This window comes from Diceros bicornis, unplaced genomic scaffold, assembly GCF_020826845.1.
Source record: "Diceros bicornis minor isolate mBicDic1 unplaced genomic scaffold, mDicBic1.mat.cur scaffold_92_ctg1, whole genome shotgun sequence".
Taxonomy (NCBI): Eukaryota; Metazoa; Chordata; class Mammalia; order Perissodactyla; family Rhinocerotidae; genus Diceros; species Diceros bicornis.
The window spans coordinates 848,793-874,078 of record NW_026691812.1 but is presented as its reverse complement, the minus strand read 5'-3'; the positions used below and the strand labels follow the sequence as shown (position 1 = coordinate 874,078).

General features: G+C 41.1%; 1 protein-coding gene and 1 long non-coding RNA gene across 2 annotated transcripts in view; both read left to right on the top strand.

Moving 5' to 3' along the window:
* The window catches only part of LOC131403834 (centrosomal protein kizuna-like), a 68,058-nt gene that overhangs the window by 8,113 nt on the left and 34,659 nt on the right, over nucleotides 1-25,286 (top strand).
* LOC131403832 (uncharacterized) overlaps nucleotides 1-25,286 on the top strand; it is a 37,826-nt gene that overhangs the window by 3,934 nt on the left and 8,606 nt on the right. The window contains exon 2 of the long non-coding RNA XR_009219556.1: nucleotides 3,584-3,722. This is a non-coding gene — a long non-coding RNA (uncharacterized LOC131403832). The remainder of the gene's footprint in view (nucleotides 1-3,583; nucleotides 3,723-25,286) is intronic.

The following is a 25,286-nucleotide window of genomic DNA, read 5'->3' as shown; positions in this document are numbered from 1 at the left end:
ACAAAGGGCATGTGAGGGCAGAGCAAAGCGTGTGACTAAGGGCTCATTGAGCAGGGCTTGTTGGAGTAAAGGTTTAAAATGTTGCCTGGGTCATGTTTGAGAAAGACCTTGAATATCAGGGTAAAGAATTTAAAGTTCCTTCTCTGTGTTTTCCAGAACTATTGAAGGTTATTTTAAGAGAAGAGTGGTATGGTGAGTAACTTGATTTAGGAGAATTAATCTGACATCATTAGTTTCATCAGGATTAATTGTATACACTGGTGGGCAGAATTCTGAGATGGCCCCTGAGGTTCCTGCCCCCTGATGTACACTCTGTATAATCCCCTCACTTTGCGTGCGGGCAGGACTGTGAGTTTGAAGGATTTCCTTTCTGTGATTAGGCTATGTTATGTGACAGAGATGAAGAATTTTGCAAACATAATGAAAGTCCCCAAATCAGTTGACTTTGAGGTAATCAAAAAGGAATTGTTAGGAGTGGGCCAGACCTAAACAGATCAACCTTTAAAAGGGACTGGGCACTTACTGAAATCAGGTTCAAAGCAGCTGAGATAGTCTCCTGTTCACCTGAAGAAGCAAACTTGCCATCTTGTGATGAAGGCCACATGGCAGACGATGGTATGTGCCCTGTGGGAGCTGAGGGCCTCAGTCCTGTAGCCACGAGGACCTGAATTCTGCCAACAACCAGTGAACTTGGAAGAGGACCCTGAGCTTTAAATGAGATTGCCTATGAGGAGATGATGAAGATTAAATGAGATCATAAGGGTGAACCGTTATCCAATAGGGCTGATCTCTTAAAAGAAGAGGAAGAGACACCAGAGCTTTCTTTCTCTGCCATGTGAGGACACAGTGAGAGGTAGCCATCTGCAAGTCTCACTAGGAACCAAATCAGCTGACACCTTGATCTTGGACTTCCCTGCCTCTAGAATTGCAAAAAATAAATTTTTGTTGTCTAAATCACCCAATTTGTGATATTTTGTTATGGCAACCTGAGCAGACTAATAAACCTGGCTAGAGGTTTATCCACTTTGTTGGGTTTTTCCCCAAAGAACCAGCTTTTTGTTTTTTGATTTTCTTTATTGTTTGCCTATTTTCAATTTCATTTATTTCTGCTCTAAGTTTTATTACTTCTTTACTTCTGCTCACTTTGAATTTAATTTCCTCTTCTCTTTTCTAGTTTCCTAAGGTGGGAGCTTAGATTATTGACTTTTAGAGCTTTCTTCTTTTCTACTGTGTGCATTCAGTGCTATAAATTTCCCTGTAAGCACTGCTTTCACTGCGTCCCACAAATTTTGATAAGTTGTATTTTCATTTTCGTTCAGTTCAAAATATTTTTAAATTTCTTTTGAGACTTCCTCTTTTACCCATGTGTTTAGGAGTGTGTTGTTTAATCCCCAAATATTTTGAGATTTCCTAGCTATATTTCTGTTATTGATCTCAGTTTAATTCTGTTGTGGTCTGAGAACATACTTTCTATGACTTCTGTTCTTGTAACTTTGTTGAGGTGTGTTTTATGGCCCAGAATGTGGTTTGTCTTAGCAAACGTTCCATGTGACCATGTGTATTTTGCCGTTGTTGGATGAAGTATCTTATAAATGTCGATTAGATCCAATTTAATGGTGCTATTCAGTTGAGCTATATCCTTGCTGCTTTTTACCTGCTGGATATGTTAGTCACCGACAGAGGTGACTAAATAGTCAACTATAATAGTGGCTTTATCTATTTCTCCTTGCAGTTCTATCACTTTTTGCCTGTGTATTTCAATGCTCTGTTGTTAGGTACATACACTTTAAGGATTTTTGTGATATTCCTAGGTGTAGATTTTTTGGGTAATTATCCTACTTGGTGTTCTCTGAGCTTCCTGGATCTGTAGTTTGGTGGTATATGTTGTTAACTTTGGAAAATTCTTAGCCATTACTACTTCAAATATTCCTTCTGCTCCTTTCTCTCTTTCTCCTCCTTCCGGTATTCCCATTACTTGTATGTTAGACCCTTTGTAATTATCCTACAATTCTTGGATGTTCTGTCCCATTTTTTTTTCATTCTTCCTTCTCTTTGCATTTCAGTTTGGGAAATTTGTACTGACATATCCTCAAGCTCACTGATTCTTTCCTCAGCTATGTCCAGTGTATTGGTGAGCCCCTCATAGATGGTCTGTTTTGAGTTTGATGTTTAGTTTTTTGGTTTTGAAATTATGTAGACCATTTAAAATTAATTATTTTTTATAAACCCCTGTATTAAAGAACCAAACTGTTCTCTCTTCTAGTTATAGTACTTTAGTTGAAAATCTCATTCTATAATTCCATTTTGAGTCAACCAAAATTTCCTGAATACCTAGTAGGCCCAAAGCTGTGTACTGTGAGGTATGGGGTTGTAGCAATCTGAAATATGGCTACAAATTCTTCAACACTCCTCTTATTAAAAGATGGGATCTCTCTCCCCTTCCCTTGAATATGGATGGGCTTATGACTGCTTCAACCAAGTAGAGCATGGTAGAATTGATCCTCTGTGACTTCCAAAGTTGAGTTATAAAAGGCCATGCAGTTGCCACTCTTTTTGCTGGAACATGTGTTCTTGGAACCCTGAACCACCATGTAAGAAGTCTGACTATTCTGAGCCTGCCGTGGTAAAGAAATTATGTGTAGGTGCTCTAGACTGTGGTCCCAGCTGTGCCCATCCTTGCAGCTATCCCCTCCAAAGTACCAGACATGTAGGCGAAGCCTTCTTGGACCCTCTACCAAGTGCATCCACCAGCTGATATCACTGAATAACCTCTCTCAATAATACCTAAAACAGAAGAATCCACTCAGCCAAGCCCTGACTGATTTTCTGATCCACAAAGTCATCAGATATAATAAAATGGTGGTGATTTTTTTTTTATTATTATTGTTTTGTGTGTGTGTGTGTGTAAGGAAGATCAGCCCTGAGCTAACATCCATGCCAATCCTCCTCTTTTTGCTGAGGAAGACTGGCCCTGAGCTAACATGCATGCCCATCTTCCTCTACTTTAGATGGGATGCCGCCACAGCATGGCCTGACAAGCGGCGCGTGGTGCGCGCCCGGGATCCAAACCCAGGCTGCGAGCAGCGGAGAGCGCACGCTTAACCACTACACCACGGGGCCGGCCCCAAAATGGTTGTTGTTTTAAGCTACAAAGCTTTGGGGTAGTTTGTTACGAGTCTATAGATAGCTAGTATAGGACTTTGTTCATTTAACATTAAATATTTACTGAGTGCCTACTCTGTCCCAGGCACTACTCTTGCTCTTATGGTATTTATGATCATGCGTGTGGAGGGGAGGAAGAAAACACAAACCAATAAACAATCTGTGTGAAAATATTATGACAAAGAACGAGCAGGTTAAGTGGATAGAGAATGCATAGATGCAATTTAGTGTAGGATACTCAGGGAAAGTCTCTGTGGTGATTTGACATTTGAGAGGAGATCTAAAGTGAGTGAGAGTAAGCCACATTAAATTGTACCCATGCCTTCTCTGTCTATTTAACCTGATTTATTCTTTGTTACCTTAATTTTCACCCTGGTATATTTGTTTGTTTATCAATTTATGTTTCATTTCTCTCCTTCAGTGTCTTGGAGATGAGTGGGATATATCTTGAGGAAGAGAATACCATGCAGCAGGAACAGCAAGTACAGAGGCCCTCTAGTGGGAGCATACGTGGTGTTTCTAGGAACAGCAAAGAAGCCAGTGCAGCTGGACCACAACAGGTGAGTGAGGAAGGTAGGAGATGGAGTGAGAGAAATATCAGTGGGCCACATCACAAAGGGTCTTGTAGGCTGTAGGAAGAACTTTGGATTGTGCTTCAAGGGAGGTGAAGAACCACTCTGGCTGCTTAATGGAAAATGAACTGTAGGGGACAGGGTGGGAGCAAGGAGACCTGTTTAGACAGTATTACAGTAATCTAGGGAGTAGGTGGTGGTGCCTTGGTTCAGGGTGGCAGCAGTGAGAAGTGTCAAATTCTGGATATACATATATTTTTTGTGTTTAAAAAAAAATACAGGGCCAGCCCCGTGGCTTAGCGGTTAAGTGCGCGTGCTCCGCTGCTGGCGGCCCAGGTTCAGATCCCGGGCGCGCACCGACGCACCGCTTCTCCAGCCATGCTGAGGCCGCGTCCCACGTACAGCAACTAGAAGGATGTGCAACTATGACATACAACTATCTACTGCGGCTTAGGGGGGAAAAATAAATAAATAAAATAAAATAATACATAACATGAGATCTATCCTCTTAACATTTTTTAAGACTTTATTTTTTGGAACAGTTTTAGGTTCACAATAAAATTAAGAATTAGGTACAGAGATTTCCTATATACCGCCTGCCCCTACACATACATAGCCTCCCCCATCATCAATATCCTACACCAGAGTGGTACATTTGTTACAACTGATGAACCTGCATTGACACATCATAATCACCCAAAGTCCACAATTTATATTACAATTCACCCTTGGTATTGTACATTCTATGAGTTTGAACAATGTATAATGACATGTATCCATCATTATAGTATCATAAAGAGTATTTTCACTGCCCTAAAAATCCTGTGTGCTCTACCTATTCATACCCCCACCCCCACCCCCTGCTAACTACTGATCCTTTTACAGTTTATAGTTTTGGCTTTTCCAGAATGTCATATTCTTGAAATCATATAGTATGTAGCCTTTTCAGATTGGGTTCTTTCACTTAGTAATATGCCTTTGAGGTTCCTCCATGTCTTTTTGCGGCTTGATAGATCATTTCTTTTTAGTGCTGAATAATATTATGTTGTCTTGATGTACTGCAGTTTATCCATTCAGCTACTGAAGGACATCTTTGTGCCTTCCACATTGTTGGCAATTGTGAATAAAGCTGCTGTAGACATCCGTGTGCAGGTTTTTGTGTGGATGTAAGTTTTCAGTTCATTTGGGTAAATACCGAAGAGTGCAATTGCTGGATTGTTTGGTAAGACTATGTTTAGTTTTATAAGAGGCTCCCAAACTGTCTTCCAAAGTGGCTGTACCATTTTGCATTCCCATCAGCAATGAATGAGAGTTCTTGTTTCTATAATCCTTGTTAGCATTTGTTATTGTCAGTTTTTTTGGATTTTAGCCATTCTAATAGGTATGTAATGATATCTTCTTGTTTTAATTTGCAGTTCCCTAATGACATATGATGTTGAGTATCTTTTCATATGCTTATTTACCATCTGTATATCTTCTTTGGTGAGGTGTCTGTTCAGATCTTTTCCCGTTTTTTAGTTGGGTTATTCGTTTTCTTATTGTTGAGTTTTAAAGAGCTCTTTGTATATTTTGGATATAAGTCCTTTATCAGATGTGTCTTTTGCAAATATTTTCTCCCAGTCTGTGGCTTGTCTTCTCATTCTCTTGATGTTATCTTTTGCAGAGCATAAGTTTTTTAATTTTAACGAAGTCTAGCTTATTAGTTATTTTGTTCGTGGATCATGTCTTTAGTGTTTTATCTAAAAAGTCATCATCAGGGCCGGCCCCGTGGCTTAGCGGTTAAGTGCGCGCACTCCGCTACTGGCGGCCCGGGTTCAGATCCCGGGCGTGCACTGAAGCACTGCTTCTCTGGCCATGCTGAGGCCGCGTCCCACATACAGCAACTAGAAGGATGTGCAACTATAACATACAACTATCTACTGGGGCTTTGGGAAAAAAAAAAAAAAGGAGGAGGATTGGCAATAGATGTTAGCTCAGAGCCGGTCTTCCTCAGCAAAAAGAGGAGGATTAGCGTGGATGTTAGCTCAGGGTTGATCTTCCTCACAAAAGAATAAAAAATAAATAAATGAATAAAAAGTTATCACCATACCCAAAGTCATCTAGACTTTCTCCTATGTTATCTTCTAGGAGTTTTATAGTTTTATATTTTACATTTAGGTCTGTGATCCATTTTGAGTTAATTTTTGTGAAGGGTATAAGATCTGTGCCTAGATTCATTTTTGTTCATGTGGCTATCCCGTTCCAGCACCATTTATTGAAAAGTTAACATTTTTACATGTACAGTACAATATTGTTAACTGTAAGCACACTGTTGTATAGCATATCCCTAGAACTTTTTCATCTTGAATGACTGAAACTTCATACTCATTGAACAGTAAATCCTCATTTCCCTCTTCCCCCAGCCCCTGGCAACCGCCAAGTAGAAGTAGAATGCTACTTTCTACTTCTATGAATTTGACTACTTCAGATATCTCATATAAGTGGAACCAACCAGTGTTTGTCCTTCTGTGACTGACTTATTTCGTGTAGCATGATGTCCTCAAGGTTCATCCATGTTGTAGCATCTGACAGGATTTCCTTCTTTTTATGGCTAAATAATATTCCATTGCATTTATATACTACATTTTTTTTATCCATTCATCTGTCGATGACATTTAGTTTGTTTCCCCCTCTTAGCTATTGTGAATAATGCTGCAGTGAACATGGGAGTGCGGCTATGTCTCTGAGATCCTGATTTCAGTTCTTTTGGATAAATACCCAGAGCGAGATTGCTGGATCATATAGTAGTTCTATTTTTAATTTTTTGAGGAACTTCCATGCTGTTTTCCATAGCGGCTGCAACATTTTACACTCCCACTAATAGTGCACAGGGTTCCAGTTTTTCCACATCCTCAACAATACTTGTTATTTTCTTTTCTTTCTTTTTTTTTTTAATAATGGCCATCCTAAGTATGAAGTATGAAGTGATATCTCATTGTGGTTTTGATTTGCATTTCCCCGATGATAAGTAATGTTAAGCATCTTTTCATATACCTGTTGGCCATTTATATATCGTCTTTTGAGAAATATGTATTCAAATCCTTTCTCCATTTTTTAATCAGGTTATTTGGTTTTTTGCAATTGAGTTGTTAGAGTTCCTTTTGTATTTTGGATGTTAACCTCTTATCAGATATATGGTTTGCAGATATTTTTCCCATTCTGTAGGTTGCCTTTTCACTCTGTTGATTGTTTCCTTTGCTGTGTAGAAATTTTCTAGTTTGATGTAGGCCCACTTATCTATTTTTGCTTTTGTTGCCTGTGCTTTTGATGTCATATTTAAGAAATCATTGCTAAGACCAATGTCAGGCAGCTTTTCCCCTATGTTTTCTTGTAGGAGTTTTACAGTTTCAGGTCTTACGTTTAAGTTGATTTTTAAGTCTATTTTGAGTTGATTTTTGTGTATAGTGTAAGATAAGGGTCCAATTGTGTCCTTTTGCACGTGAATAACAGCACCATTTGTTGAAGAGACTATCTTTTCCCCATTGTGCCTCCTTGATGCCCTTGTCAAAGATCAGTTGACTATATATATGTGGATTTATTTCTGGGTTTCTATTCTGTTCCATTTGTCTGTGTGTCTGTGTTTATGCCAGTACCATACTGTTTTGATTATTGTAGCTTTGTAATATGTTTTGCAATCAGTAGATGTGACTCCTCCAGCTTTGTTCATTTTCTCCATGTTATTTTGGCTATTCAGAGTCCTTTGTGGTTCCATATGAATTTTAGGATTGGTTTTTCTATTTCTGTGAAAAATGCCATTGGGATTTTGATAGGGATTGCATTGAATGTGTAGCTCACTTTGGATAGTGTGAACATTTTAACAATATTAAATCTTCCAGTCCATGAATATGAGATATCTTTCATTTGTCTGTGTCTTCTTTAATTTCTTTCAGCTATGTTTTGTAGTTTTTAATGTACAAGTCTTTTGCCTCCTTGGTTAAATTTATTCCTAAGTATTTTATTCTTTTTGATACTATTGTAAATGGGATTGTTTTCTTTGGATTGTTATATAGAAATGCAACTGATTTTTGTATGTTGATTCTGTATCCTGCAACTTTACTGAATCATCAGAGTATAAATGCACTTTAAAGCCGTGGACCCTGAGAAGAACATTAGGCAATGAGTGTGAATAGGAAAGCAGCCCAAGGCCTGGCTCCACATTCAAGGTCAGGAAAATGAGAAGGAAACAGCAAAGGAGTTTGAGGCGAAGCTGCAGGGAAGAATCAAGAGAACCAAGAAGAAGTTGTGCTGCAGATGCCAAGTGGAGTATTTCAAGTGAGGTTTAGAAGGATTAAATAACCTTAGAGGTGCAGCTAGCATTCGAACTGACAGCCGGATGCCAGAATTCATGCTCTTAATTTCTGTGCTCTACCATGCAAATCACAGTCATAATGGTGATGTACCCTTCAATAGCACCCACTCTGTGCCAGGCACTGTTGTGAAGAGCTTTGTTTATAATAATCCATTTAGTCCTATCATCATTACCCTTTTACAAAGGAGAAAACTGAGACACAGAGAAGTTATGTTCAAAGTCACAAAGTGGCTCAGTGTACTTTGAGCTCGGCCGTCTGGGTCCAGAGTCTGTATTCTTAACTGATACCCTGGGCTGGTTCCCAGTAACTCTCTACTGCCTAAAAAACTGGAATATCAGAGATAATATTTCATTAGGTTGAATAAGGAAGCTCCAGAAGCAAATTAGATTATTTAATTAGGAAAAGAAAAGAAAACTAAGCGGTGGCAATTTGACCTTTTGCTCTGTCCGTATTGATTTTTGTGCCTTCCAGCCTCAAATAAGCTGAGGAAGTGCTGTGTGCCCTTCTTCAAGCTGAGCAAAGCACTCGCAGAGTTGCTTTGTTCCTTCCCCCCTGGAGTATGGCTGACAGCAAAACGTAATGCTGCCTTTTACACTAAATAAATGAAAGCCTTGGTTTCTCAGGGTCATAAAAATGTGATCACATGAAGTGAATCTCCTCTAGTGATTTTAATTTAGCCCCTCTTCAAAGTTAAATATGGGAAGGAAGTTCTTGCATCTGAAATTCTTGCATAAAACTGTGTTTCTTGTAGCATTTACCCGCAAGTCACTCTAAGCGGAGCTGGAAGCATGTTTATGGATTCAGTGTTCCTTCAGATGTGATGACGCCTTCAGGTGTCTGCTTCACTTGCTTTTTTTCTTCACCACTGTCTCTTGTTTTTCCTGGACCTGACCTCTGCCCCTCAACAAGTGGCCCCCTGAGCTTTTTCTTGCTGCCCCACAAATGATCGCTTTTGTTCCCAAAGTAAGGTTGTGCATTACACTTTTGAAAAGATAACCTGGTGCCAGCAGGTGGGGCTGTCAGCGTATCCCCTTCCTGTTCTGCCTGGCACTTCATGCCCCAGTCTTGCCTGTGCCTCTCCTGTTAGCTCACCTACTTTGATCTGAAAAATCTAAGACTTTCCTTATCTTTATTTTGGTTTAAATTTTTACAAGTCCAGAACCAGGCTTCCAAGAGGGCAGCAGTCCTCAGACCAGATGGTCAGCGAAGTAGGCATTAACTGTCACTCAGTGTCTGTACGGGAGATGTTAAAAGAAGTCTCCATTGACCGACCTGAACCTGGTTCCCCAGCCTTTCCCACCCTTCTCACCATAGGCTTCTGGCCTCAGTCAGAAGAGGTGGGTGCCCTAGAGCAAAGGCAGGAGTCGGGGATACCGAGAACACTCGCAGAGGTTAAAACCAGAGGGACTTTTAACATTTCTTGCAAGACAGGTGCACTGATGAAAATTCTCTCAATTTTTGTCTACTTTTTCCATTTCTTAAATGCTTATACGTATATTGATGTTTTCATTCATCTTGAGTCAATTTTAAAAATGTAGAGTGTACTAGAAAAATTTTCTAGTTTCTTAATACTTTTCTAAGTTTTCAAATTTGTGGGCAGCTTTTATATTTTACAATTTTTTTCTTTTTTTCTTTTTTTTTTTTCTGAGGAAGATCATCCCTGAGCTAACATCTGTTGCCAGTCTTCCTGTATCTTGGGTGTGGGTCACCACCACAGCACGGCTGCCGACAAGTGGTGTAGGTCCACGCCCGGGAACTGAACCTGGGCCGCCAAAGCAGAGCATGCCAAACTTAACCACTAGGGCACGGGGCTGGACCCTATATTTTAGAATTTTTACCGTGTCAATAATTATGTTTCTTTTTCATTCATAATTTTATGTCTGCCCAACTTTTTCATCAATCAATCCTGCATGAGATTTGTCTATTTTATTAATTTCTCCAAATAATCAGATTTCATCCCATCTGTTGCTTTTTAAAAATCTCGTTTGTTTCTGTTATTATCTTTATTATTCCCTTTTTACTTTGCTTGGTTTTACCAGGTGGTTTTTTCTAACTGAGTTGAATGCCTAATTTTCAATCTTTCCCATTTTAGAACATATACTTTTGAGGCTTTAAATTTCCAGGTAAGTACTGCTTGACTTGCACCCCACTGGTTTTGACAAATAATGCTATCACTCCCATTCAGTTTTAAGTATTTTAATTTAATTGTCTAAATGTTTATAATTATTATATCTTTTTCTTTGACATAGGTATTATGTAAAATGATTTTTGGTTGTTTCTAAACATATTAGGGGAAAAGAGGATTCTCTTTTCATTATAGATTTCCAATTTTATCACATTGTTGGCAGAAAATGTGTTCTGAACAACATCTGTGCTTTGGTCTTTGTTGATTGGCCATAGTAATGGCCAATGTTTATAAATGCCCATAATGCTTGAAAACATGTATATTCACTCTTCATTGGGTAGGGTTCTGTATGTTTCCGTTAGCTCGAGCTTAATAATTACATGATTCTAATCACCTATATATTTACTAATTTTTGTTTCATCTATAAGTTTCTGACCTTTCAAAATCTATTGTTAATTAATATTTTTACTTTCTTTCCAGACAGTATAAGTACCTTAGAGACTGGATCTCCATTTCTTCCCCATGGGTCTGCTTCTGTTTTCTTTTCTTTCTCTCGCTTTTTAATCACTCTTGTCTTGTTTTTCTCAAATCTCTGGCAATTTTTGAATGGATATTGTGTAGGAGCATTTTGGGAGTGATTTGAGGACAAGGAAGTTTTCCTCCTCTAAAGAGGATTTGCATTTGCTTCTGGCAGGCGCCTGGGGCAGAAGTGATCCTGGGTCCCTTTCATCCAGGTTGAAGAATTGAGACAGTGTGAAGCCAGGCCTTGGTCCCTTTGAGGGCCAGACTCAGTTTCACCATTATCCACAGGAAGCAGCCCTTTGAAGTTCCAGTTCAAAGTGTGGGTGATTTATTAGGGTTCCCCTTCGTTGGTAGACCTGGACTTCAGTTTTTATTCTCCCACTCTGTGGGATTGCCTGGAGCTCCACTCAGCTTCTCAGACTCTCAGCTGCCTTTTCTGGAATTGGCACATGCCCTTCAAAGAAAAATTGCCCCAGATGTTAGGCTTATCTCTCTGAATTTCCTTTTTTTCTAGGTTTTGATCCTGTAATTCATCACTGCCTTATCTCTCTAAGCTATCAAAGAGATATTTTTTATACTTTTTTTTGTTCTTAGTGCAAGGATTGGCCTGCATTACCTAGGATGCCTTTACAAGAAGCAGAAGTCCTTGTCATGTGCTCTTTTTAAAATGAATTTTATTATTGAAGTATAGCCTACATACTAGTGAACAAATCATGAGTGTACTGCTCCATTAATTATCACAGAGTGAACACAGCTGGTAACCCCCACCCAGTCAAGAAATAGTATCAGCACCCTGAAGCCTACCTGGTGTCTCTTCTTCCCTTCTCCCTCATAGTCGCTTCCACTTGGCTGCTGCTTCCTTTCTGAAGGCCGGGGAAACCAGATATCGTTTGGCCACTTTCAGTTTTAGTTATGAAATGCATAGCTTTGACAAAGTCATTTCTAATTTAGTTTGTCTTTTACCTTTTAAATCTATTGGTGGAACAGTTTTCTCCCCTTCCATTTCATCTTTCTTTCCTTGTGATGAGCCCTCCCAAGTCTTTTAACAATTTGTCCTTTTAGATTATACACAGTACTTTCTTATTTTATTATGTGTGGTTACTAGAAAGCCTTCCAAACTCATAACCGTCTGCTGACATGGAGAATATGTGATTTCAGAATATTATGTTTTGTACACATTTATGAAAAATTATCCAGAATATGAACCTGTTCCCTTTTATTTCTCCTGTCAGGCTAGCCCTGTCCCTAATTCCCTTTCTTTAACTAGAGATGATCACAAGAAACAAATCAGGAACTTAGTGATTTGTTTGGAATGTTCTCTTTCTCTTTCCCTGCTCTAGACCACAGGAAGACTGGCAGAGCCATGACCTTTTGTGATTATAGTCTTGGATCTCCTTTTGACCAGTATCATCTTTTGACTAATTAAATTTGACTTCAAAGTTCTAGTTTACTATCTTCATCAGATTGATTTTTTCAGCTAAAGCACCCGGTACAGTGGCTGGCACATGTTGGCATTTGATAGTTAATGGTAATCTGATAGTGTGGTTCTGGAAGTCAAGATGCAGGGACATACATGACATATAAAGGGAATGGCCAACCTCTTTTTTTTTTTAAGTCAGAAATGAACTTGGCTTCTGTCTCTCCTACTCTGACTCTTAGCAATTTGATAAATTTAATTTCTAGCATCAATGAATCAGAATCCTGACAAAATGGACAGTTTGTTTTATTTAGCCCTTTTCACTGAGAAGTGTTGGATATGATGCACCGTAAGTAGAGCTTGTGCTTAGCATCAGTACATGAGGTCACCAGCGAGGCTCCAGAAGTCTGCGAGTTCAACCAGGAAATCATCATCCAATTGGGTGTGATCAGAAGTTTTCCTAAAACCTGAGATACCTTCCAGAAACAAGATAATCAGGGCGGAAAATTGATCATAAAGGAAAATCGTAGACCAGGGAGCTGTAAGAGGCTCTCTGAAGCAAGGATGTGTGAGCAGCTGGAAAAGGGTCAGCCTGCAGCTGGGGAAAGGGAAGGCGAGAGGCAGAATTGAGCAATTATGTACTGGGTAGTACTGTTCTGCGGAGGAGGGTGCTGAGTCCGGGGTGGACAACTTGGAAAATGTCCTCTGGAGTGGGACAGTGGTGTTTTACCACACTTCACTGTGGCCTAACTGAAATCTTTAATCTTTTGTTAGAGTTAGGCTTGAGGTTGTTATATAAACTTGATATGCTAATGTTTATAATAATGGTAATAATTTCGATCATCTTTGAGTGCTTACTGTGTACCCGATGCTGTGCCAGCTGCTTTACATACATTATCTCATCTGCTGCCGCAGCCCTATGCAGTGGAGGTGTCGTTACCTGCGCTTTACTGATAAAGAGACCTGGAATCTTTTCTGGGCCTATGTCTGGTGAGAGGAGTTCTCCTGCACTCAGGAGGGGCAGGTGGGCCAGGCTGGCTTTCCTAGTTTTATGGCTCCAGAGCTCCCTCTTCTGTTGTTCTCCCAGAATGTTTGTATGTGACCTCTTACTTTCTTAGATCTCTTGGCTCTTTTCCCCTCCTCCACTTGAAATGGGAAGATTCTTCCTCTGCCGTTATTGTCCCAGTTAAGTTCAATTTAGAGTTCACTCCCAGCAGCTTCTCCTCAGTGCAGAGCTCTGCTGAAAGGGCACTTAGACTGGTAAGGTTCTGGAGTGGTAGGGCCCGGATTGCTCCTGCACCTACCGCAGTCCCTCTGTTCTAACCCTTGAAATGGACCTGCAGCCCCCTTCCAGATGGGCTGCCCTTCTCACCTCAGCCTGCCAGTGAGTACCGCTTGACGATGTGGAGGTTCTTGCATTCTCAGGAACGTCATTCATACTTTTGCTGTCCCTCCACTTCCTTCTGTACAATTGCAGATATAATGGGGGTTTAGTTGCTATCAGTAGTTTGTTCCACTCACTCATATTTTGTCACATAATTTTGTCATAGATATTATGCATGAATTTTTGGTTTGCTCTCCTAGTTGTTCTATCTTTTTTTTATATTTATATAAGGGAATTCAGGGAGATTTTTAAAAATAAAGGCTGTGCTGCCACTGTTTTCCTAGAATCCCTCTTATCATTTGATGTTTAAGTGAGTTACAACATTTTTGGGGAGATGTCTCAATGGAGTGTTAAGAGGCCCTATCCCAGCACTCCGGGAGCCAAATAAGAGATGTAGAGGGAGAGGAGGGAGGAGGCGATTGGGGAGAGGGAGAAAGGGAGGGCAGGGGGAAAGAGAGACTAGGGAGGCTGATGAGAGAATATAGCAGGCCTGCATCTCTGCTAGGGAGGGAACCAGCAGCCCAAATTCCACGAGGGCTGCAGAAAAATGAGACCTCTTTCAATACAAATTTGAGATCTAAAAGTAGTTTATTCTGAGTGGAACAAGTTTACCTATGGTTTCAAAAGTTGGAGAGGAGACTCTAGGGGTCAAGTCTTGGTTGTTTAAGATTCAAATAAGGTAGGAGAGACTGGAATATGGCCAGGTTTCCAAGAAAGTGGGGCTAACAGCAAACAAGCCTCAGGGAGAGGCCGTGTGTCAGTGTTGCAGTCAGCAGGCCCAGCTGAGCCTGATTTTAGTCCAGCCCAGGCTCCAGATGTGAGTGTAGAAGCCTCCAGATAATTCCAGTCACCTGTGTTCCACATCACCCCATGATATTCAGACTGAGGTCCCTGACATTGCAGAGCAGAGACAAGCCACCTGCCCTGTGCCCTGTCCAAATTCCTGACCCGCAGAAGCCATGAGCATAACAAAAAGTTGTCGATTGTTGTTTTACACCACTAAATTCAGGTTAGCTATTACAAGCAATAGAAAACCAGAATAGCCATGGTGATTGGTTTGGCTGATGAAAGGAGATTAGCCATTCCAGATTTTAAGAGAGGAATGGCTGGAGCACAGGCCTGAAGACAGACCAGCATGGCCCATGTCTAGGGAACTGTTGGTCACTCCAGCTGAAGGAGTGGCTCATGTGGCAGAGTATAGCACCACTGCAGGCCAGGGGAACACATTCAGGGGCTACAGGGGTCTTTTTCTTATCCCTCCACACCCAGCACATGAACAGCCCCTCGATCCTGCTTTGTGCTGGCCCAGCCACACCAAGAGCAAAGATTCTGCTGTTACTGGTATTTATAAAAAGGAGACATGGTAGGGGAGCAGAGTGACAGGGGTAGGATCGTCATTTTAAGATACCTCCCTTAAATTCTTTTCAATGAAATGTAAATTTGAATTATGGAAAAGCCATCCATCAGAGTTCTTTTTTCAAACTTGGCTTTCTGGCCTTGTTGAACATTTACCTATTAATTATCTTGATATACCAGGCTACAAATAACGGGAACACTGTCTCGAACTGCCTTAAATAATAAACACATTTTTGTTTATTTCTGGAAGTCCGGGAGTAAAGCAGGCCCTGGGATTGGTTGATACTGCCCTTCACTTTTGTCATCAAAGACCCAGGTCCTTTCCGTTTCCCTGCTCTGTCATCCTCAGTGCTGACCTCATCCTTAGGCCAGGAACAAGATGGTGGCAGCGGTGTTCTTATGGACTGAGTTGTGTCCCTGCAGAATTCATATGTTGAAGCCTGAACCCCCAATGTGATGGTATTTGGAGATGGGCCCTTAGTGGGTAATTAAGGTTAGATGAGGTTATGAGGGTCAGGCCCTCGTGATGGGATTAGTGCCCTTATGAGAAGAGACCTGAGAGAGCTCTCCTCCTCTCTCTGCCCTGTGAGGACACAACAAGAAGGCAGCCGTCTGCAAGCTAGGAAGTGGGCCCTCACCAGGAACAAAGCCAGCCAGCGCCTTGATCTTAGACTTGATCAGTTCCTTATGGCTCATCTTCCCTTTTATTCTCTTAAACTTATATTTCTCACCTTTTGAAGAGCAGTTGTTGAGCTATTGGTGATAGGCTTCTAGAAAAACGAAACTTATTTTAAGGTGGGATTTGATAAGGAACATTTGAGCTTGATAACTGAGTGGGAAAGCTTCCATTCAGTGATGGCTTTTGTGAGGGAATCTGTGCAGATAGGCCAAGCAGATAAGAAAAACTCAAAAAGCAATAAGTGAGACCTTGATATGTTTTCTTGTGCTTTTGTACTGAATCTCACTATTTTGAGTCCCAGTTAGGAGACTTACAGTATTACTTTAACCTACAAGAGAGATGTGAGGAGCACTTCTGAACACCTTGTGTTTAATGGCCTTCAACTAGTTGTCTAACTTTTTTCTATTTTCCTTTGTCAGTGTAAATTCATTTTAATTTGCTTGTCATTTTTGTGGACTGGAAGTGTGTTTGAATCTGCTGCTTAAAACAATGCTAGATTCGTTTTCTTTAGTGCAGTGATTCTCAGATATATTCCAGTAGAATTCTCCTGCTATTGAGTCAAGTGGTCTTTTCCAATTTTTAGGAAAATAAATCTTTGTAATTTTGAGAACTTCCTCAAAATTATTTTAATAAAACTTTGGTTACCTGCTATAGCTTGCCTACTGGAAGAGAAAATGAATGAGAGTACCAAATGAATAATAATGAAAAATGTGAAATCAGCTGATCCTATTAGGTTTGATAGATTGGTTTTTCATCATGGGTATTTGTGTTAGTGGTTTGATTTTTATATTGTATACATATATTCATTGTCCGTTAGTAAAAATGTTCCTAATTTGTGTGATGAAATGACGTATATCAGTACTTCATGATATTTTACAGAAAGTTCTAAGAATTCCAGGTGTTCTGCCACCTTAAACATTGAAAAGCACTACTTTCTAGGATAATTGAATCCCTAAAAGAATTTCCAGTGCTGGGTCTGGGATTGATGGTGCTTGCTGATCAGATGTTATATATTACATGGATGTATGCTGGACATGGTTGTTTTGGAGCATTATTACATCTGTAATCATGGGCACAGCTGAAACTGGTTTCTGCTGTTTTGAAAGGTGTACTTACCTGGAATTGGGGATGTGCTTGTCTTACATCCCCTGAACTTCCACACTGACGAGAAGCCTTTTCACCTGGCTCCCAGGGTCTACCCAGGAGGGCATTATTTCCTAGCTTGCATCCCGCCTGCCTTTCCTCCCGGTTAATCCCCTTTATTCATTCATAATGATGGTTTGTTATCATTCACTTTCTTGTTTCTTTTGGCTTCCTTTTAGCAGCTTCTTAGGTGAATGAGCATTTGAATAATAAATTGATTCAGCTTCTTCATTTTAATACAGTATTGGCCCTCTGAAGGAGCCAGCAGAAAACCAGCACAATTTTGTCAGTAATTCTGTCTTTGATTTCTACCATACTCACATAGCAGGAGGCAATCATTAATAGCCAAGTGTTCAGTCTCCTTCCTGCTGGTGCCCTCCCAGGGTGCTGCCACTCCCATCTCATTGTCATCATGGAGGTGGGCCCCGAACACTGAGTCAGAACCCAGGGAGGGACCTGCCCTACAGGTCTGAGCTCTCCCTCAGTGGAGGGTGACTGCCCTAGACCCCATTCCCATTCATCAGAGTTAATTGGCTTCTAAGGAGACTCACTTATCCCAGAGAAGTGACATACTAACTTATTTCAGAGTGTGAACGTTGCCTGAGCCCTCAGTAAGCCCATCCACCATCCCATCATGCCTTCTGATTTGCCTTCTCCCTGGATCCCCTCACGTAGCATAATCTTTGCCAGCCCAGTCTGGTCCTCCTTGTCTCTTCTCTTACAGACGCACGTACACCCGCACCGGCACATACACACATGTGGAGACAGACGGAGAGACGTGTAACAGCAAAAGTCTGGTGTTTTGTTTTATGATCCTCTGTTAGTCCTTAAGCTCCAGCAAAGATGATTCTACCCTGAAAATATCAGATGCCCTTTTACAAAAAGCGCCCTCTAGAGTTTAATTATAGAACCAATTATGATAATGTCTAATAAAAAAATTTATTATGTTCATAGTATTCTTTAAATTTAGTCAAAATACAAGGCCTAATTGTATTACATTTCTGAAAGGTGTCGGGGGAAGAGGGGGAATCTCGCTCTGTCCTTTTCCTTAAGGTTCTTATGGCTGGCCAAATAACAAGACAGGTTAGCAGGAGAAAATAATACCAAGTTTAATAACATGTATACATGGGAGAAAGCAGGGACACTGCGTTTATCAACACAGTAGCAGAGATTCTCGTCTTAAATACCATGTCCAACCAAAGACAAGGAGGATGTTGGGGGCGGGGGTGTTAGTTACAGGAGATTATCACTAAAGCACTATAAACAAGAGTAAGGTTTATTATGCAGTTTTAAGGCCTCACCTTCTACATTGATAAGTCTCTAGAAATGAGGTCATCCCCTCTCTTCCCAATACAGAGAGGGAGATACCTTTACAAATGGAGACTTCCCTTGTAAATGATTGTCTGGTAACTCCTCGCAGGGCCATCTAGAGCATGTGGCCAGAGAGACAGAGCTTCCGATAAGATGGGCTTGTTGGTGCCTTTTCTATTGTAACCTCTATCCTACATTATCTTTATAGCAGTCATGATAATAACTCCTTCCTGAAACAGATCTTTTGTTTTAAATTCTTTAGGCAGTTTGGGAGGGGAAACTCAAATATTCTTCCTGAGTTCTCTGAGTCCTTATTGTCTTCAGCTCGAAATAATCCGCATACCAGAGTGGTGCTTCCTGGGGTAGCTTGCCCTGAGCACCATCAAAGGCATAAAGTTGTACGATAAGACATTTACCCTCCATGTTCTTTTTTGCAGCAGATATTTAAAGCTAGGTCACTTTAGGTGACTGGCTCCATAAATCCGTTGTGTGCACCTCAGATTGGAGGGTGCAGCCAGCACCCTAATGACAACACCCCACTGGCGACACATCTGTGCTGATTTAAAGGAAATCCAGGGAGCAAGAGTAAATGTTTCCAGTGTTCACCTTCCCAGCAAAGAGGATTTTTATCAACTCAGATGTTGTTTGGGATCCACAGACCTATCAAAGAGCAAATTAAGAACACATCCATTTCAGGGCCGGCCCCGTGGCTTGGCGGTTAAGTGCTCACGCTCCGCTGCTGGTGGCCTGGGTTCGGATCCCGGTTGCGCACCGACGCACCGCTTCTCTGGCCATGCTGAGGCCGTGTCCCACGTACAGCAACTAGAGGGATGTGCATCTATGACATGCAACTATCTACTGGGGCTTTGGGGTAAAAAATAAATAATAATAAAAAAAAAAGAACACATCCATTTCATAAAGGAACCATCCTTTATGCAGCCATCGCTAATGACTCGGCTGCTAAAATCTCATTATGGGTTCAGGCTGGTTATCTCTGTTTAAGGGTAGAGGGAAACACCCTATTATAAATTCTCTCAGGCCTCCCAGCACCTCAGTAAGCAACTTAAAAAAAAAAAAAAGGAAAGGTGATATGGGAGAAGGAGTAGTTCTGAAAATTAAAATGGAACAGAATGATGTTTTGAAGCCAAAGAGGGGGAAAAGGCAAGGGTTTTGCTTGTGAGGCCTCTGCTACAATAAAGAGGACCTTAACGCAGACGGACCATACCCTACAAAATGCAGCCCATAATTCAAGCTGTCAGCTTAATCACGCTGTTTCCAGGTATAGAGAAGGAGCCCTTGTTTCCAGGGCTAAACAGAGAGCCTTGTTTGCTGACCCCTAGTCTGCAGCCTGCCGCTGCAGACCGCCCCGCTCTGTTGGCCTTTGTGTTGCTGTCCCCTCCTTCCCTCATTTTTGGCATTGTGTTCCCTTCAAGTGGCCCCCTGGAAGGGACCACCCAGGGGGCTGCACAATGGGGACCAAGGGAGCCACCAAAACATAGGTTTTGTAAGACAGCCCGTTAAAAGAAAAATACTCTTTAACTATGTATGTGTTTGTCCTTTCTACAACTGTTTTGTGTGGCAAACAAAACCCCGTATACAGACTTCACTGTGGCCGCACATACAGCTGTTCCAGCCATCGGGTGTCAGGCTTGAGATAGTTCCTCCCAGTTTATTTTCCCAGGGCACTAATTCTCGATGTGGTTTATATTTACATGTTTGGATTTATGGTCAGGAAACTTGATATCAGAGTAAACAAATTGCACTGGCTTTATGAAACTATTTTATCAATAGTCTTCAGAATTGGTGGCATTGCTCTTGGGTGAAACTTGTCTGTAATGCTACTTAACAAAAGCTAGCAGCCGGAATTCAGTTCTCAATAGCCATTTACACCTCTGTAAAAGGATTAGCTCTCGCCAATTGTTACACTGTTTAAATCTTAATTTGCATCTTTATGGAGGTAGGGCTTCTACAGACCTCTCTGGTTCTCTGTTGTATTTGTGTACCTGTGGGTGGGAGGTCACTGGAGGTTTTCTCTTATTGGTGAAGGTGCTAAATTGCTTCAGGATGACCAGTAAGCTACATAAATTGAATTAGCATATCAGGGTTTGACTGACAACAGCCCGCTTTGGCTCGTTAGTTATATTTTGTAGCAGTTGTGGTCTTTAAGTGTTGGGTGCATGAATGCATTCTGTTACTTCTGTTTAAACTTAACAATTCTCATGGGTCTTAGGAGGATTTTAAATGTTGTTGATTGTAATCAACAAATTTCCTTGGGAATTAAATGTGAAAAACAGAACCAGAACATGATCAAGTGATGGTTTTATTTATTTATTTTTTTAATAGAGATAAAATATGCAACTAAGACTTTATTTATTTATTTATTTATTTATTTATTTATTGGTGAGGAAGATTGTTCCTGAGCTAACATCTGTGCCAGTCTTCGTCTGTGTTGTATGTGGGATGCCACCACAGCATGGCTTGATGAGCGGTGTGTAGGTCCGTACCCGGGATCAGAACCTGAGAACCCTGGGCTGCCGAAGCAGAGCGCTCCAACTTAACTACTATGCCACCGGGCCAGCCCCAAAGTGATGGTTTTAAAAGTAATCTTTTCTATCCAGGCCATGTGTTCTTAGTTTAAAGATCAAAACCTTCTTATGTTTTGGAAGGAGTGTAGGGTCAAACCCATGAGAAGGAAGAAGTTGAGTGTGCAGGCCAGTGTTCTGCAGGCACTGGAATGGGAAGCAAAGGCCGGTCGTGTTGCCCTTTGCCCACTGTTCTGTATATGGGATGTTCCTAAACCCTACACTCAGAACTACAGACCACCTCTGCAGATGATGCCTTTTTGTTGTTGCTCATTTAGCAATACAATTTCCTTCCCCAAAACGTTGTTCTGGATGTGACCAACTATGGTGCTGTATTATTCTTCAGTCTCATTAAAAATACAGTAAATGTATAAAACTTTTTAAAAGTAACATTATATTATGTAAATTATGAAGTAAACTCATTACTAGTTATGGGCAGTGATTACCACACCATTTTGAGACTGTTGTTCCCTAGAGAAAATAAAACCTGAAAGTCATGCCTTTAGTGCTGCAACTGAAACATGTCCACTCTGATAGAACACCCACGGGAATGTGTGGAAGTTACCTGGTGGGGTTAAGGAAAAGTTTATTTTCTACAGCCCTAATACAGGGTCATTTTTGCCAAAAAGTAATTCTCAGTTTGCAGTACTGAAAGGAAAAGCATGGCACTTTTTCTCTCTTCCTTGCTTCCAAAAAAAATTGTACCTTCCTTTGAGTGTTCCCATTAGCCTGGAGTGGAGTTGTTTTCTTTTAAATTCTCTCTTAAATTCTGTATGACTGAAAGATGAAAATGAAGCTAGAAAGCAATTACTTTAAATTTGGCCAAAAAAATTTATTTATTATCTGCCTGCACTGTTGGGTAAAATAAAATATACCTCTTTAAAGTGCCTTTTGTGCTTCTAGAGATTACTTGTCATCCATCACGTTTGTCCACTTGCTGGAGTTCACAGAGACAAACTGATGGTAAGGCCCAGTGTGTTAGTGCCAGGCCCGTCTACATATTCCCCAGGAAGGACTGGGCATGGGCTGGTCAGACTGATGCCCCTCCAGCTGGAATTATTTTGATGGGAATGCAAATAGAAGACATGAAAGAAATTGAGGTCTTGAATTCTAGGATAGTGTTTTTTATAACACATAGTCTTTAATCTTTAGCTCCATAGTGTTTGAATTCTTTAATAGAGGTTTTTTCAGCAAAGGACTGATGAATATTTTGTAAGCTAAAGTCAGGTATCACGTGGAGAAATAACTACTAGAAACCCTCAGCACAGACCAACTTGTCTTTTAGCCAGAGAAGGTTCTGAATTAATCTAGAGTAGACCATAAGCTCTGTGCAGACAGTACTTGTGGCCGTCTTATTGATCGCTCCTTGCCAAGCCATGGACGCCATGGAAGCCCTGGACTGGTCTAACAGCAACCGTATAAAAACATACTGTAAAAATAGGTGTCATGGATTTCTCTAATCTAGGTTTAAATCTTGGCCTGTCATTCAACTCGTGGTGTTAAGTATGTCTTCAGTATTGTGCTGAGTGCAACATGAAACTTCAAGTAAGATAAAAATTCAGAAGTCCAATTGTTGTTCTCAACAAGCTTTTGGTCTTGTTGAGAAGACTAGACAGACATGACATAACTAGAGAACAGTACAATGTAGGATGTGGTCTGTATTGTGCTAAAGGAATTCAGGGATAAGAAAGATCCCTGTGAATGAGGTAGTCAGAGAAGCTCCTAGACAAGTATGAGAAGAGCTAGTCTAAGTAAGCCTGATATTTGGATTGATCAAATTGGAAAAGAACAAAGGTTATCTGGCATCTGTCCTGACTGGACAATCAGGTATTATTTAGCACTGGCATACCATGGTGGGGGGGTGGGGGATACAGGCAACAAAGGGTGCATTGTCTGTAGAGCATTTATAAACAGTAATAAAACCACTAAAACTGTTTTCTCTTATCACCATTCCTAAGAATGGCAGAGATAAAATACTCCTCCCTGGAGGGAGGCTGCTGCCACCCGAACACCCTGCCTATACCCCACTGTGGTACCCCAGCATTGGTGAGCGTCTGCTAACTTCCGCCATTGTACCAGCATTTCAGAGGAGGTGCAAAAACATCAAGCCCTGGTCCTTGCTCAGGGTCTACCACCTGGGGTGGGAGGTGAGACTAGAGGCAGTCTAAGCTGGAGACCCCAAGCCTGCAGACCAGCTCTGTTTGTCCAGCATAGTATTTAACCTCCTTTTGAATTAGCTGCCAGATTTTTAAATTTGGGAGATGTCACGTAAAAATAAAACTAGCAATTGTGAATTTCCAGCTTCTCTTGAAAACTAGGAAGATCGACGTCACTGAGACACATTCCACTGCGAGAGCTGGGAGTGACTGGCCCTTTGAGTGAGGCACACACCCCAGTTTTTCGCGAGCCCACCCCACCAGCTGTAGGCGCTTGACTTCCCCCCAGCTGAGCCGTGAATGACTGTTCTCCCTCTCTGCCACCCCCACCACTGCTCTCCCACTTACACACTCTTCCCCTGCCATCTAGAGCACAAGTTCAGTCTCCTGGCTGTGGTCTGGGTCTCGTGTCTGTCCCCTCACCAACTGCATCTGTGCACGGCTGCCAGGCTAACCCTCTCAAAAACACTGCTTTCAAGAAACCAGCCATAGCTCAGAAATCCGCAAGATTTATTACTATTTTCTCACCCGAGTTTCATATTGAATTTTATTTCCCATTACTATCTTATCACCACAAACAGCAACCCCCACCTGGCCAGACTTGTGTCCTTGCTGGTCCCGACACCCCTCCTACCATGGCATTTCCTCTCACCTTTGCCTGTGCCGCCCCTTAGCTTAAAGGGTCATCTCCCCTTCTGTCTAAATCTTGCCCAGCTGAAGTTCCTCCTCCATAGTCAAGCCCTTGTGATGCCAAGGAGCTCTCTGTCTCTCTACTGCCTCACAACTCCTGATTGCCTTCCCAGTGATTATGTGCTCTCCTTTGCTGCTCTGAAATTGGCTTACCTCCGATGGGCCTGTCTTCCTTTTCTTAAGGGCAGGTGTTATTTTGTGAATTGAGTGGTGACGAGATAAAGCCTTCCAGGAAGAATTAGGAACCAGATTTTGCCAAAGGAAAAAGAAGTATTATAGGTACTGTAAGTCATATAGGCCAGGAGTCTGGAAGGTTTTTTGTTTGTTTGTTTTTTAATTTATTTTTTAAATTATTTTATTGAGGTCATATTGGCATATAACATTGTATAAATTTCAGGTACACAATATCATATATCAGTTTCTGTATAGATTGCTTTGTGTTCACCACCAATAGTCTAGTTTTTATCTGCGACCATACATATGTGTCCCTTTACTCCTTTCACTCTCCGCCTACTCCCTTCCCCTCTGGTAACCAGTAATCTGTTCTCCGTATCCACGTGTTTATCTTCCACATATGAGTGAAATCATACGGTGTTTATCTTTCTCTGTCTGGCTTATTTTGCCTGGTATAATACCCTCAAGGTCCATCTATTTTGTCACAAATGGCATGATTTTGTCTTTTTTATGGCTGAGTAGTATTCCACTGTATCTATATACCATGTCTTCTTTATCCATTCATCCGTTGATGGGCACTTGGGTTGCTTCCATGTCCTGGCTGTTGTGAATATTGCTGTGATGAACATAGGGATGCATAAATCTCTTTGAATTGTTGCTTTCATGTTTTTGGATGAACACTCAGTAGTGGGATATCTGGATCATATGGTATTTCTATTTTTAATTTTATAAGAAATCTCCATACTGTTTTCCATAGTGGCTGCACCAGTTTGCATTTGCACCAGTTATGTATGAGGGTTCCCTTTTCTCCACATCCTCTCCAATATTTGTTATTTCTTGTCTTGTTAATTATAGCCATTCTGATGGATGTAAGGTGAAATCGCATTGTAGTTTTGATTTGCATTTCCCTGATAATTAGTGATGTTGAACATCTTGTCATATGCCTGTTGGCCATTCATGAACAAAATGAAAAAACAACCCACCAACTAGGAGAAAATATTTGCAAATCATATATCCAACAGGGGGTTAATTTCCAAAATATATAAAGAACTCATACAACTCAACAACAAAAAACAAAACAACCCGATCAAAAAATGGAAGGTTTTTGGCAGCAGAGCTCAGAGGTGAAGGATCCAACACAGGATGTGGCCCAGAAGGACTAAGAATCTTAGGCTTAGAGTTTAGACAAGAGCTTGAGACACGGCAAGGAACTGGAGCGCCCATAGGGTGGCCTAGGGTCCAGAATAGGGCTTGAATGGGGGGTGGGGGGGGTGGGGGTGGGGGACGGACATGACACGACATTTGTATTTCCTGCCCAGGATAAAAGCCTGCTTCAGAGTCAGGGTGCCTGAGCCTACTCTTGTCACTCACCCTCTAATAGACAAACAGAGCACATCTCTTTCATCCTTTTGATATTAGGCACATGGCCATCAAGTGGATCCAGTAACTTAACCCACTGTTGTACTAACTACAAGTTAGTAAGATGTTGCTAATTAACACATTGCTTTACAAGTTGCTTCATTTTCTTTTTGGAGTACATGTTGAATATTCCCAACTACGTATGTCATCAGCTTCTTTAAAGTAGAAATACTGTTTTGTCTTTGATGTCTTCTCCTATAGCTTTTTAGAATCATGCTTTCCCCCAAATAGACATGTTTTTAAAG